The sequence below is a fragment of the Typopeltis vanoorti genome, chromosome 22 (genome assembly GCF_054136105.1).
Source record: "Typopeltis vanoorti isolate ZY-2024b chromosome 22, IOZ_Tvanoo_1.0, whole genome shotgun sequence".
Taxonomy (NCBI): Eukaryota; Metazoa; Arthropoda; class Arachnida; order Uropygi; family Thelyphonidae; genus Typopeltis; species Typopeltis vanoorti.
This window is the reverse complement of record NC_143570.1, coordinates 82577322-82593481: the sequence shown is the minus strand read 5'-3', so window position 1 is coordinate 82593481 and position 16160 is coordinate 82577322. Positions and strand designations below refer to the sequence as shown.

Below are 16160 nucleotides of genomic sequence, written 5' to 3'. Positions count from 1 at the left end.
TATGTCTGTAGTGTTGAGTTCTCAAGGCCGTTTTGCGGGATGAAAAACCCTAGATCAACTGGGGAAAAAAAACCTGCTGTTCACGCCCAAGACCGGCTAACTTGGCTATGGCTAAGGAAAATCCTTCAGCTCCTCACGTCACCGACAGAATCGAACCTGGCACTCCTTCCCCAGGCATATGTTTGCGAAGCGCACAGTCACTAGGCTAACCGCGCGGTTAGCCTTAAGATAATATATAGAAAATAAAATTATAATAGTTTTACATTTTTTAAGGTCACTTCGTTTCTTTACACCTGGGTTGGATCCCCGTCTAGGATGTGATAAATCTTTTTAAGGACTTCTCAAATGAAAAACCACATTTGGACCAAAAAGTTAAATTTTTGGGAAAAAATGAACATATTTAACAAAATATTGCCCATCAAAAAGTGATTTTATAATTTAATAGTTATCACCAAGCCTTATGGTTTGAAAGATCTCTGTTCGAATCCTGTCTGACACGAAGAAACTTTATCAGGACTTTTCGATAGAAAGTAAGTTTCATCCCGCAACTAGGCAAACCGGTCTGGAGAACACGCGCAATTTACATATATAAACATAAGACTAACCAACCCTCATATCCGAAAGTATGGTTGCTGGACAATCTGGATAGGTTGTGATCTCTTCAAAGGGTCTGTAAGTACCGTGGTTTATTTTTATTCAACTTATCGCTACAAAAATTGTTCCCTGTATCTGGACTAGCTAAGAATGCAGTAGTCTGTGCACGATAAAGCACAAACTGAAAACCAAATTTGAAATGCCAGACAGTTTTTTTTTTTTTTTGTAATTTAAGCCACAGAGAGGCAAGTAAAGATTAGTAGACAGCCATTGCTCGTGTACTGCGTGGAATGGCTTCATGGCCTTGGCTTGTTTCGACAGAAGGAACTCGACGAAATGTAAACAAAACGTTTCATAAATAAAGTAGAAGTAAAAATTGCTTCTTTGGAGGCATTCGTTAGACTGACTTTCTCATACCGTGTCTGTGTGCTTGACTCCTGCTACAACCTTATGTACACGTTAGTGTTGACAGTGAGCTTCTGAAAATCTTGTGAAATTCAACAGTTCAGGCTCTAAAAAAAAAAAAAAAAAAAGAAAGAAAAAAGGAATGACCAATTTGGATCTATCACAGTTGATATTTGGATTTACATAAGCTCAAAGTTCGCAGTGTTAGAAACATCCGAATCCACAAGATTTCGCTGGAATTGAGATATTTCCCTCTGGCTTCAAATTAAGAAAAAGCGTCAGTTTACAATAAAGTCTCGACTTTCCTAACAACTACTTCGCACCTCTAGGCTTAATCCATCCCGTTCCTGGTGAGGTCCTTGCTAGTCGCCTAGGTAACCTCTGTTGGTTTCCTATCATTCCTTCTCTAAATTATCCTGTATACTAAAAAGTTGCCTTTTAAGCACAGTATTAAAATATCGGTAAATTCGGGTTGGGTGAATTTAAATCCGCTTGTTAAATTTGCTTCCGGAGATAAAACCAAGTCTGAAAATTTCAAACTTAGGTTCTCTCGTGAGAAGTCACCATATTGAAATTATCATCCTATTCGGAACATTTTCTTTTCCGAGGCTTTAAGCACTATTAAACCAGTAAAATCCTTTGCAGGATGTTTTTCATTGTAGGCGAACCCATTAAAAGTTTTAACGTTAATTATATCCTGGCTATATTTCGGCTTTTAATGAAAGGGAACCAGAATAGCATCCATTACTGTAATTACGCACCAACAGAATCCTAGCAGATGCGCGAATGTGGCGCGCTCAATAAGGATGTATTATGAAAGCGATTTAGTCTATATGAAATTCATCTGCCTCTTCGCTACAAGCACGCATCTGCACGTAATATGCACCTCCCCACCGCTCTGTGTGTACTGTCATCTCGTTCTCCTTTCATTATTAGATTTATCCTGTCCCGAAATAGTAGAGTTTCTCATCTGGTCATCGTAGCCTGAGAGCATTTATCAGCCGTGACAGCTGCAAGAGAATGCTATGATTGAGTATCCCGCAGTTTCTAGAGCAGCCTCGATGTGCGAGGCTTAGAGATTCCTTCAACGGACATTCGCTTACTGTAACAAAAGACAGGAAGGGAAGAGTCGACGCTTAACAAATGATCAAAACGCATGAACTTTTATTATGAGCGCGCACTAATTTTCGGGTAAATTACGGACATAGCTCCGATATCTGGGACGATGATGCTGTCACCTCCGAGCAATTTTATTAGGAAAATCTTTCATTTTTCTATTGCCAAGGAATACAATAAGATAGTACAAGCTCCCCCCCCCCCCCAGTTGCGCTTTCTCAAGATTCTAGGAGATTAGAAGGTAATGAGGAAATTAATGTGTGAAGCAACTGTAGAAGAGAAGATAATATTTTCTTTTTTTTTACTGTCTTCGTGTAACCTCTTAAGAAATTTAGAGTAACATCCCAAAGGGAAGAAGAGCCTTAATAGCCATTTGCTGTGACGTAAATATCAATAACATTGGACACCGTAGCGGAGATACACGTAAAATAACCTTATCTTCGGCATTCGGTGAGAACAGATAAAACATGCTCGTAAAAAAAAACTATTCAAATAGCGCTATCTAGTGGCGAACTTGTCAGATTTTGCATCTTAATAATAAATTCTTCGTCTGTATCAAAAGGCAAAATCATCCTTTGAATATTTTTTTTTGTTCGTATCGCTGGAGAATTTCCTGTTGATTTCTTTATCCAGGCGGTAACAGTTTTATTACAGTCCTCTAAAGACTGAAAATTCTCTTGAGAATTGACAGAGGATTTGGTCGAAAGAAATTCTTCTGTGGGAAGAAAGAAAATGCGGTATTGCTCTATCGACGAGAACTAAGTAAACATCTTTTTGTGATAAAACAAAGGACGACAAAGAAACAGACAACAGCTAAATAAAGAAACGAAAAAACTAAAGAAATTGTTCAATGCTTACAGAAAAATGCCGTTAAGAATTCCTATGAGAGAAGCTCGGGAGGCATTGTGAGTTGCTGCTCTGTCATGATGCATCGTGACAGAATAATCAACTGTCCAGTTTTTGATAATGATTTGAAATATTAGGAATTGACTTAGATTCGGCTAGAAAGTCACAAGGTACTGATAAAATGGTTCTCCCTACTCTAAAGACTAAAACAGGATACTTTGAACCACTTCAGGTCTCCGATAAGCAGGATGATTGTGTCACACCGAGCGACGAAAGCCACCAACTATTACTCAGGCCTACACTAGCAGTAGAGAACCGAAGTATTATTGACTCAACCGATTAGGTCAGGTCTTCAGTCTACCGAGTTTTGACAAGTCTCCATAATGAGGTATTCTGAATACAGATAGAAATAATTATTGGGAGCCAGGATTAAAAAAAAAAATCACATTTTATAAGACTAACGGTGTATTTGGAATTCTTGCTCCTATTTGTATGCAGTGCAATCGATACGTTTGCACTGCATAAAAATAGACGGGTATGTAAAAAGATTACCGGTACATATAAACACATCTGATCTCTATTTTTGTAAAGTATAATGCCCCCCCCCATCCGACTTTCAAACAAATGGAATTTGCGTCTAAATTGCTTGCTAAGTATCAATTGCAAACACCACAGTCGTTTTCATAGATTTGAATACGAAGTGTTTGTTACCATAACTCCAGATCAAAATTCATGGCAATATTTTAAAATTCATAATCCCATTTGAGAATCATCGGTATATCTGAGAACTTTTCCCCCTTCAAAATCATACAAAACTATTCTTTTAACTGTGAAAAAGAGAAAAAAAAATCCAATTAGATGAACTTCATCTTTAATGATGCTCTGCTGTTTTCTCCACTCCCGGAGCAGTCTGACAGTTCCTGGTCTATTGAATTACATACTAATGGAATATATTTTCCAATTCATGTAATCAGTTAATTAAGAATGTCTTATATTACCGCCCAGAAAATCTACTTCAATTTTCAAAACGCTAGAGGGCAGAAATCCGCTTCATTGCGCATGATCAAATAAAGAAAAAAATCCACTTAGATTTTCTGGATTGGTAAATAAACCAGCAACGCAGATGTTACTGGAAGCAATTAGGGTTCAGTAATAGAACATTGGAGTTCATAAATTAGATCTGAAGAGAAATAACTATAATAACGAAGTAAATTACCAGATGAGAGAATTACAACTGATCGATTAGGGGTGGGAGGGACGCACAGTACATTATTTTAGTTCACAACAAAAATGAAATTTGGAGTGGAGAAAATTTAAACAAACCCAAAGCTTGAGGTTTGGATTAAAAACATCTAAGGCAGCGCGTTATGTCAAGCGAGTGTTTGTTTTAGGGTCGAAGGTTGATTGATTTCTCTGTTTGCGGAAAAACTGAAGTTTGTAGTGGGGGGGGGGGGGGGAGGAATTCCGCTACTTTCAAGCTCGAGGCAGTGGTGGCTACAAGAACAGCGAGGTAAAGATGAAAAATGTTTTGTATCAGGAATAAGAAAGCTGCAGAATTGCCGAAAAATGAGGACTTCCTGAAGTATCTAAGAAACAAATATAATTCCCTATTATCCATGCTGTTTGTACCAGAATTAAGCGTATATCTTCGAAATAAAGAACTCGAGAAGGATAGAAGAAAGCGAAACACACTCCGTGATTATTGGTGGAGTCCACTCGACATTTTCAGTAAAAGATAGCATAGAGAACACGTTCTGCTTCTGTCTCTCTTTGTTACGTCGACAAAGTTTCATCGGTACAGCAGATCTGTGTTGTTTCACACTTTCGCATAAACCCACCCTGTTATTCCCTTTGTCCGAAACCAGTTTTGATGGTATAAGGCTGTTCATCTTTATTCTGTAGTCGTTTGTCTGTAAATTGAGTATTATCGTCTAATTTCTGGGATGTAAAAACTTTCACTTCCCTCTGACACCAGATAAAGGTTTTATCGCGTCTTAAACGGGATTTGAACCCGTCCTTCTAACTAAAAGCATCCTCGAAATCGACTTAGATATGTAGCGTGTCAATTTTGAACAGACCGAATGTTGTCCCGTACAGAATTTGTACAGCTTGAACTCTCAACCCTTTTCGTATTGTGTCACACACACACGCGCGTGATCGTTTCTCGACTGGCACGCCCAGCTGATATTTGCTTACGAACAATTCCTTCACGTTTCTTTTGCACCCTTTCAAGCATTTATGCTTGGACTTCCGATGCACGACACACACACACACACACACACACACACACACACACACCCTCGTGTCACGTGTTATGTATGCTACTTTCAGACCGACTTACGTGACGGAAGAGGCGGTTTTGCATGACTTTTCAATCCGAATGTTTCAAGCATCTCGAACAGCCCATCCAACCATAACACATGCAACACGTTCCTTTCTGTGCGGTCTGCGTTGTTCTACGTCAGTCGGTATTGTCAGTGCTACGTATGAGCAACACGCCTGATGAATAGGAAACTTTTGTTATCCGCCCATGTACAACGATTTCTCCCACGCTTCTAGATTGTGTTAATTTCGGAGACTTAAAATTACGACTGTATTTTAGTAAATTATACGTATATTATGATAGAATGGGTTGTTCTGTTGCCCTGGGAACTTTGCACAGTTTAACTATATTTAAATCATTAGCTTGGTAATTGAAGCAAATGATCATGAGGTATCTTAGTTGGAAAAGATTTTGGGCTGCTTTTATTATTATTATTAACTGAGACCTCCAGGGAGTCAATGACTCATTGAGGGAGGCTGTAAATTACCCAACCTAGCTACCATACCTACCCTTGAATTCATTCACATTAGATGCACTCACTACCCGTAAGGGCAAATCATTGCACTCACTCACTGCTCTGTGAGAGAAAACCCTTGCTCTTACCCCTTTCTTGACTGCAAATAAATTTAACTTCCATGGATGCCCATGTGTTCTCTCCCCACCTTCCATATAACGAAAAATTTCATCATTTGAAATGCTATAACACCCATTCAAAAGTTTATAGACCTCTATCATATCACTCCTCTTTCTCCTGTTAACCAGAGTCTGCAATCCACATACTCGCCATCTGTCCTCATAATCTAAATCCCATAATCCGGATATAATCTTTGTAACTCTTCTTTGCACCCTTTCCACAGCTTCTTTATCCCCTGGAAACCCGGGAGACCAAATCTGCGCACAGTAATCCAAGTGTGGTCTTATCAAAGCCTTATAAAGAGGCAAAATTACTTCCTTATCCTTACATGTCAAGATTCACTTCAACATAGCAATTATCCTCTGAGTTGTATTTGCAACTTTTGCTATGTGATCTTTGAACTTTAAATTCTTATGCACCAATACACCAAGATCCCGTGCCTCTTCAGTTTCTGGTAGCATAACCCTGCTAATATAATATGCCGCTGGACATCTAATCACGCCAAAGTGCATAACTTTACACTTACCAACATTAAACTGATAGCCATTTTCGTTTGCCCAGATTTCCAGTCTATTCAAATCATTTTGTAATTGCTGAATATCAGTAGCATCTCTGATTGCCCTGCCTATCTTCGCATCATCAGCAAACAATTGCAGATCTGATGATAGACCCTGCTCGATGTCATTAATGTATAGATTTAACAATAATGACCCAAGGACTGAACCCTGAGGTACACGACTGGTTACCTTAAATCTTAATTCTCAGTTGGTCCCTTAACGACTGGAAGTCATTCCTTCCATAGTGCTTCACAAGCCTGACAACATTTGTTTTATTTATGGTTAATCATCCCTTTCCTAACTAGTTATGTGTACAACGCATTTTAGCAGCCCGGATTGTAATCCTCTAAGCTCTGCCACAAATCCTATGCACCCCCAGTAATTTCAGCCGTTGTGTGGAAAGATTAAATTTCTCCATCCCAGAAGAGTCGCATCGGTCCACACTTTTTTTTCCTTCAAGAACGGTACTCAACGTGATATCCTGTACATCAATATAAGATTTTGTCAGTTGGCAGGGAGTATGCTTAACCAAGGGCGCTGCATCCAAGGTGCATATCAACAAAACGATGTGCATCTAGTGTATTAGGCACTCCCTCCGCGAAGGGATTAGCATTAATACCCTTCGCATATTCTATTGAAAGTTGAGGTTAATGGCCTACTCGACGGTGCTCCAGAAACTTTTTGTTCAAATTTGAAAATCTCCAGAATTATTGTAAATGTTTTTCCAAGTAAAATCTATTTTTTAAAATTAAAATAAATAAAAATTAAATTAATCCTGTACTAAAAAAATTGTCCTTATGGATACACCCGAAAGCCATTTATATAAAACTATGAAAGGCGTTTTGGGAATATTCAAATGAATGAATATATAAGCATTTGATAGGCTGTTACATATATACCATTTCGCAGTCACTGATTCGATGAATTTTTCGTTGGCTACAGCAAAAGCAGTCAAAGCTAATATTTGCTTCAGCTTATATTTGAAGTGATTAATGCAATTGCATGTCTTGTGATTTATGGAGATTCAAAAATTAAACACGGAAATGCTTTGCATCTGTTCTCTTTCTGTAGGTTTCTTGATTTAGAGCAGGGAATGGTGTATAATGGGGGTTGCTGAAACAAATATACTTCGTAATGGAATTCAATTAACCAATAACCGTGTATTATAGGATCGGAAAATATGTGAGAAGAAATTACATTGGGAAATATAGCGTAAAAGAAGAATACCAATAACAATCATGCAACTAATGAGAAACATCTGGGAGGTAAAATTTTAATTATAAGCTACGGAAACATCAATACTGAAGGAACTATTACGAAAAGTAGGGAACTCATTAAAGCCTTGAGGTGCTCAGGACGTCCAAGCATTGCCTGAGACGGAGAAACAAAGAATTATATCGAAGTAATGAGTAGGGCTCATTAATTGCTAAAAGACATGGATTCGTACAAGGCTTAGTGTGAAATTTTTTATCAGCAAAGCATTTTCTTTTTAGTTATCATAATCTAAAAATAAAGTAATAACAACAAATACACAATGAATATCAGAAAGAACAGAATGTATTTCATGTGTCCGAAATAATAAATGAGAAAATAAATTAATTTTATTTATTTAATTGGTCAAAAGTAAACGAGAAATTTAAATTGAAAAAAAAAAACGAATATATCGATAAAAGATATTTTGTTTCAAAATAGACGAATGCGTTTATTTTTAAAGCATGGGTAACGTAATGTACTCAGTTTACTACACGAGGTGTCTCAAAAGCCTTTGAAAACAAAAATAACCAAGATGTAGAGTTAAAGGAAGAGATAGTAATTCGAATTTCCAAGAATAAGTCATTCACGGTTTAATTCGGAGAATAATAACACGAAGGTGTCATCGGAAAGACGGTGATTTCACTTATCAGGCGGATCACCCGTCTACCCTCTTATTTCTTTTTTAAAAGTTCAAAAAATGCTACAAACAAAAATTGAGGTCATCTGGTTTTCTAAAGACTGGTACCGTCAGGTACTGCGGAGATTTAACAGAGGGGAAGCTGATTTTATCTTCAGAAATCATTTACGTGTGATTGATTAAGAAATTGCATTGGAAGTAACGTATAGTTGCACCCCAGTGTGTTCATTTAAAGTGACAGATTTTTCACGTGCCGTAATGAAGTTCATTTGTCACCACTTGACTGCTACTTGAACGTGGTTTCGCTACAATATTTGTAAAGCAGAAAGAGTCAGGTATCAGTGATTTAAACACATTCCCGAACTTTAAAAAAAATCTCCTACTAGCAGTAGGTTTAAATTTGTTCATAAGAAGCAATTGGATATTATGTATAACATGCGTCAAGAAGGAAACGGATCTTGGCGTAACCAAATACGATTTAACGAATACAGGATCCCGAATTCTGTTATCACTGATACCACATAAGAAGTTTCAATTAAATTAACACAGTTAGGAGTTGTAATTTATATTTATTTAGCGTATGGGGAAATACGTTAAATTAATGAGCAAAACTATATACAGACCAGGAGTTCAGCTAACCAATCAATGGCACTTGGGGGGGGGGGGATAAATGCAAGTTCCTGAGGTCTCCAGGGAAGGAGTGTTGTGGAGCAGTTATCAATGACGATGCATAGTCTGCACAGCACCATAGACAGAAAAGGGTGACTACAAAATTTCCTACAGCTGTAATAAGTGGGCACAGCGGCCTTGTCTAGTCCTAAATATCTTTAGCTGGCTCCAGAGGTGTCGAAGTAGATTGAATCTTGGAAGTTTGATAATGGGATCTGTAATCAGTTACCTGTTTGTGGTTCATTCCAGAGTCTTCACCACCACTTCCTGGGGACCATCATCTGGTACTTTAACTACAGACACGTAAGATGATAAAGTATTATGTCGCCACTAAATAATCATGCCCTGGGGAAGATACCTGAAGATCTACCACAGCGACTGTCTACCAGAATATATATTTTCATTATACTTTATACTAATATCTCATTGTTATTAAATTTATTTAATAGTTCTCATGCGATAGCACATCTTGTTATACTACAACCAAGTAAAATGTACCAAAACAATTGAAATATGAATCATATAAATACATCACCTGAATATCGCTTCTTAAGTATATAAATGCACCTGTGCAATGTCCCGTAAAAATAAGCAAACTAGCTGGAGCACCCATTAACTGTTGCATTGCACTTGCTTTATACAATTCCAAGCACTTCCAATCTCTCAATATGCTACGTCCAGTACAGCTACGTTTTTCGTTATCTATTTTATTGAGAATCTATCGTAATTTTTATCGATTTTCCATACCTATGAATCCATTTAAGCGTTAGGTGTTTCGTTATTGACTGCTTCGTTGTAACTGAAGGTACAACATCGATTCCTCCAACACAGATTCTTTTTATTTGTCTTTCTGATTGCTTTAGTAGTTTGTCGCTACAGTTTCATGAAGGAATGTTGTTATTGCTTTAATAGGACGGTTAAACTAGCAAACTGACCAACGATTCTCTGTAGATGCTTCCATCATGAACTTCATATCGTGATCTCTGGTGCAAAACTCCTTTGGTAGGGAGTATGCAGTTATCACCACTAACTTAATAACTAGGTCACGTCTGTGTAGCAATATCGTGGAAAACATGCCAAGTTTGATCCACAACTTCCGTTGATATAGCTGGACTACGATCGATAAGGGTACTTCCGCTGTTTTCCATCGAGCCCTTAATGCAGTTCTTTTATTTTTGCTGTCTCCAGGATACATTATTTAGAGAGGCAGAAGAAACACAGTTTAGGGCTAGAAGATAAAGGAAACACAACAAAAATAAGAAGCAATACGAAAAAAAACCAGATACAATAGGGATTAGTATTGACTTTGAACAAACAGGGAGGAGACAACGTTGATAAGATTTCTTGATTTAATGTAAAATAAATTTGCATTCCTTTGTCTGTTCTCAATATTGGATTGGATAGAACAGAAGTACATCTTGTAACAATACTTAGGATGTTAGTTCTTTTCTATTTGAAGAAAAATAGTTTCATCAAAATAAACGAAGCTCCGTTGAGCTCCTATGTTAACGTTTTTTCCCTCAAAGCAACTGTTTATTCCTTCGTACGAGTTGGATCGAAATATCTCGTTCATCTTAGATGCACTCTTTTCTGAAAGTCGTTCATCCGTTACTAATTGGATTAAGGCGCACTTTAGGGGGGGGGTTGAATTCTCCATGTTTTCGGAATGTATTTTTTTTTTTTTTAAAGATAAGGTTTTTCTCTCGTATTGTACTGTAGAAAGAGGCGTAGCACATTTAAAGTGTGGAGGTAGTTCTTTACTGGAATAGATTCACATTGTCGGCATATGGTTTTTTGTGGAAAACAGAGTTGAAAGAGGCCTATAATAATTCAAAGATTCATGATCTCATGCTATGCTCATGAAACGTAAATCATTAGCATGACAACACCAAAAAAAAAAATATATATATATATATTTCCATATTTGTATGGAAATCATCATAAATATTTCTTGTAATAACATTACTATAGCATTTGAATTAAGAATTTTAATCACGTGAATAAAATGCCCGATTTAAATCGGAATTGACGTCACGGACCAATTTTTAATACCACTCCAAACATCTTGAAATTCTTTTAGTCAAAGATGAGATGCTAGATGAGGTCAAAACAAATCTGAATTACGCAAATATTGCTCAGTGTTAACCCATTAAAATTCTGAGCTTTACAGATAATTCATACACTTAAGTACGACCAGAATACTTTCCTGGGTTTGAGACTCAACTAAAGCAGTCCTGAGATGAATTATTAGTTATACATAGCACAGGAACGGTTCTGTTCACACTAGCAATATGATCTAGACAGTTAAGGTCAGATATTTCATTTAAATGACAGTGAGGTTTCCCGTTTACAGTCACGTGCACAGTTAAACATGAAAAGAAAAAGATACAAATGAAGCATTACAGATATCACGAATTATTCGTTTGTTGAGCATACATTACATCATTTTTGGTTCAAAATTTATTCCACGTCAGTCTTTCCACACCTCAAATTTTAAATATTGTCACATGAATACAGTTAATTTAGTATTTCGTTCTTTCTGTATGTTTTTGTGTTTAGTATTTTAAATAATATACAGTTTGACGTGTAGCTTCATAAGCTGTTAATATCTTCGTGACAAAGCGAAAATTTGATCTATTCTTGAATGTTTGAAGTATTTAAATTATACATGGGTAACGTATTTAAAATATCAACTCATTGTAAGGATAAGCTACTATCTAATACGTGTAAAATGCTTACTTGTAGTGTCGGTACACTACAAGTAAGCATTTTTGAGACTGTTCGAGATTCTTCTCTTGAAACACCTTTTATAAACCAGTCTCTAATGAATGTATTCAATGATTTTGACTTAGCATTCGCAAAAATTCTTAACATCTGATATGAATGATTTTTGTTCGTCCGTTCACGTATATAACTCCTGGCAAGGCAGATTTTATACGAAACTAAAATAATCGAGTCACTTTTACTTTATACTGGATCGTTTACAGCAGTGTTTCTCAAAGCGTGGTACGCGTACCCCCGGGGTACGCGAAAGGTCGTTAGGGGGTACGTGGCAATTTTCGGCTATGCATAATTAAAGGAGTCATTATATTTTTCAATAAACAGTGCAATTAGAGACAACCAGGATAAAACGGCACTAACTAATGAATCACATCCCCTCTCCAACAGAAACTGCTATATAGACCAAGCAAAACCATATGTTGCCGGTGGAACATATGGTTTTGCTTGACACCACCCCCGTCGTTAACGTGTTAAAACTAAGAAATATATAGTGAATGTGTTTCAGATATTATGGAATTCGGTTGAAGGGAATTAGCATTTCAACTCAACTGTTGAAATGCTAATTTGTCTTTGGTTCGCGCGATCTTTTGTTAATACTGCACCAATCATATTGCAGCTCTTCGTTACTCTACGTATCTCAAGTCTTGTAAATTACTGGTAATGTTTGCTTGAAATAATGGGAAAGAAGATGACGCTGTTTGGGTAGATGACTTTGACGATGCACACAAAGAAACTGTTCTCGATGCCAAAAGTAGTGATAGCGAGTAGGAGCTTCTTGGTAAGTCGCACCATTTTCAGTTTTTTTCTGAAAATATTAGTTTCCGAAAATTCCCGCACGTATATCGTAACCCGATTTTTTAGCTTTAATTTTGGGAAAAAAGTTAGTTATATTCGAGTAAATACAGTATTTTTTTTTTAGCTTTGAAATTCTTACGTATGGATCATTGGTTAAAGATTGGATTTATGAAACCCCAAAAGAGATCAATATAGCAAATACAAGTAGCTATAAGCAACAAGAAAACGTTGATATTGCATCTGGATCAAATGAAATTGATACGAGTGTGTCGTCTGGCATCTCTAGAGAACCAAAATTTAAAAATAAATCATATTTTTTGTTTATACAAACATATAAATTCAAATAAAATAGATATTTAATTTTAATTAATATTTTTAATACATTTATTAATTTTAATTAATTTATTTATTTTTAATTTATTAATGAATTTATTTTTAAATTAATTAATTAGGGGTACTTGGTAATAATGAAAATTTAAGAAGGGGTACGCGGATATCTGAAGTTGGAGAAACACTGGTTTACAGTAACAGTTATTCCAAATGGTAGAAAATTATGTTGTAAGAATAAATCCACAACACGAGCCACAAACGGTTCTCGCTTCAATTGCTGTGATAAAATCACTACACGAGAATTCAAATGCTAAACCCACGTGATTTTGATAGTCTCTGATAATATTCATACGAGTTATTACTCCTATATTCATTATTTCACATTTTATTGGCAGCGATTTAAGCCTCCTGAACAATTGCCATTTGCATTTAAGAAAAACCAAGAGAGAGCCAATAAATGAACTTTGTATTAACATCAGTTTGCGACACTAATAGTTTGTGTAAACACAGCCATCGAAGACGGCAGCGTTTGAAACTGATGCATATTACATGACATTGAAGCACAGCTCATTCGCGAGGAAAGTCCACGATCTTGAAATCGATACCTTACACCTATGATTAAAAACCATTAGGTTTTCAAATACCAAATCATCCTCCCGAATGAAATTTCGGTTTGAAAGACCACAGCCCGGGATGTGCAGTAGCACTGCCTGCCAATAGCTCGTGCTTTCACAGTAAATCATTCACCAGCTTCATTGTAAAGCAGGTCATCTCCAGAAAATTGGGAAAGCAGATTTTATCGGTGATCATATAAAAGTTTTCCGACTCAGTTTTATAATATTACCGTCGATAATATATCAACTTGTCGCTCTTTATTCGAATACCAGCTTTATAAACCATAAAGTAATAAAATATTTTATTTATATCTCGAAGGAGAACTCCCTTGCGATAGCTGGATTACTTTTCTAGTTGCGATAAATTTTAAATATGGAGTGAACGCTTCGATGATTTCGTTTAGCATTCTGGGATTGGAATTAAAACATATTTTCAGAATCAAAAATTAGATTTCAGGACGGAATAGCAAATTTGCATTTCTTTAGCTCGTAGATGATTTTAATCGTCTGATGTGACGTCATTGTTCAGTAGACTGAAGAGGCTCAAAAACATTATGATTTTTAGCGAATTGTTCGCATCATTGTAATAGTTTATTTTAAAAAATTTACTCATTTGATATCTGACGAAATTTATAGCGTTTCCTTTCATATTTTCTTTAAAAAGGTGGGATATTCTACTATCTTCCACCAAAACGTACTTGGTATGATGCTGTTGGATATAAGGTGCTCCTCTAGGTCACCCTAAACCCTCCCATCACAAAAAAAAAAAAAAAAAAAAAAAAATGTAGAGCATAATTTGTCTTTCCACACCGCGTACTTCAACGGTTTGCGGACCAGTCGCAATGTTCTTCACAAAAACGGAGTCTGCGCTGAAGCTTGACACATGACGTAATTGCCCCTCCATAGAAACCAAGACTACGCTGCTCTGCCCAGTTCTAATATTAACGATCCTCCCTGTAAAACTCCCAGGACTTCTTGTTGATCTTTTTTTCCAGGGCGATTTCCGTTAAACCACACGTCCAAGTACACTTCGGTCACTTCGTATTTCCTGTGGTGTTTTCTGGATCTGCGTTCGGGTTGCGGCATCCTCATTATTCTATGGGCTAGTAAAGTTGCTTACAGTTGATTTTCGATGATGCAGTCTTGAAGAGGATAATGATCGGATACGGCATTATGCGATATCCCACCTGTTTCTAAGCTCGTTATGACACATGCGCAATCGGCCGTAGGTATGTATCTCTTTGCCTTATAGCAGTATGACCCACATGTTGCTGATAGAAATCCATATCAATTTTCATTGATATGAAGAGTTATTTCAACATAGTGTTCTTGAGTGCGCGATTCCTGGATAGTTTAATTCTGTAATTTAGCGATAAACAAAAAGCTACTTTCCCTAGCTCCCTGTTGATGGAATTCTCTTAAAGAAAAAATATGCGAAAAAAGAAAACGAAGTTTTCTTTTTTCGCATATTTCAACGATGCCTTTAGTTTAGCATTTGTATTCACTAACTACATCGTTAGTGTTCATGTTGTGATCCCCGATTTCACTCTGGCACTCCATGTGTGTGTTTCATTATTCATACTGAAAGTGATAAGCTGTTTCTTTGCCGTTTTCATTTATTTTTGTTGCTTCTTGCACACAACTAAGCATCAGGACTTTGCGAAATTGCTGAAAGAACCTGTTTCCTAACAACTATCACGTATCGCTTTAGCTTGCGATGTGACCTGATTTCCTATCGGAAGAGAATGGAACATGACAGCCATGAAAGAGAACTGCGTGAAGATGTTTCTCAGAAGTTATCCATTATAATTATCTTGAAACCATTCCGACATTAGTGCAGCACTAGGAGTAGAAACTCATTTTATAATTCCTTCCACAAAATCCAAAATCACCATCTTCATTGCAGCATATAAATAATGAAAACATAAAAAAGGCCTCGAAGCAAAGACAATGCATATCTCTCTTTCACAAATACTTTCATTTCTTCTGGTGTTATCTGAGAATTTCTATTGATTTTTTTTTTTTTTTTTTTTTTGCATTAGTATAGCGGTACGGAAAAGTGACCTTTAGTTCTTCCCACTATAATTTTCATCTAGACAAATGGTGTAGCGTAATGATTTCTTCCTCACCAATCATTTTCGAGATATGGCTTCTTATAATGTTTCCTTTTCTTTGTATTTCATGACAGATGTTAATTTATCGAGTTGTCGAAACAGTTTTTGTGTAGAAAACTGCATGGAGTTTGAAGGATGATCTCCTTTCTTCATTTCTTTCTCTTCAGTAATCTGAGAAGCTAAGGAATCCAAGATATCCCAAGATATCTAGCAATGTCATTTGTCTTTGTGTCAACTTCTTCATTTAGCTTCATTCGTCAGTTTGGTTTTTTTTTTCTTGTTTTATCCGAGACTCTGATATCAGATGAGAAACATACAAAGAAGAGGCTTCAAGAATTCATTTAGTCTACTGAAAGAAATAATTCGTTAAATAAAAATGAAATCAAATATCGTGGATTTTGGACGCCAATCTTCAACACTATTTTCAGAATAATGCTTGGCGAAATGAATTATTTATATCGTAATGCGCACCTTTGGGGTTTAGGAATTAC

General features: G+C 36.5%; 1 protein-coding gene across 4 annotated transcripts in view; it reads left to right on the top strand.

The window, feature by feature from the left end:
- LOC150094520 (polypeptide N-acetylgalactosaminyltransferase 13-like) overlaps positions 1–16160 on the top strand; it is a 220397-nt gene that overhangs the window by 55443 nt on the left and 148794 nt on the right. The window contains exon 1 of one of the 4 annotated variants that reach the window (XM_090412334.1): positions 14646–14784. The exons of the other annotated variants lie outside the window; for them this stretch is intronic. The gene's annotated coding sequence lies outside the window, so the exon portion shown is untranslated. Of the gene's footprint in view, positions 1–14645; positions 14785–16160 lie in introns of those variants that run through there. 4 annotated transcript variants of the gene reach the window in all.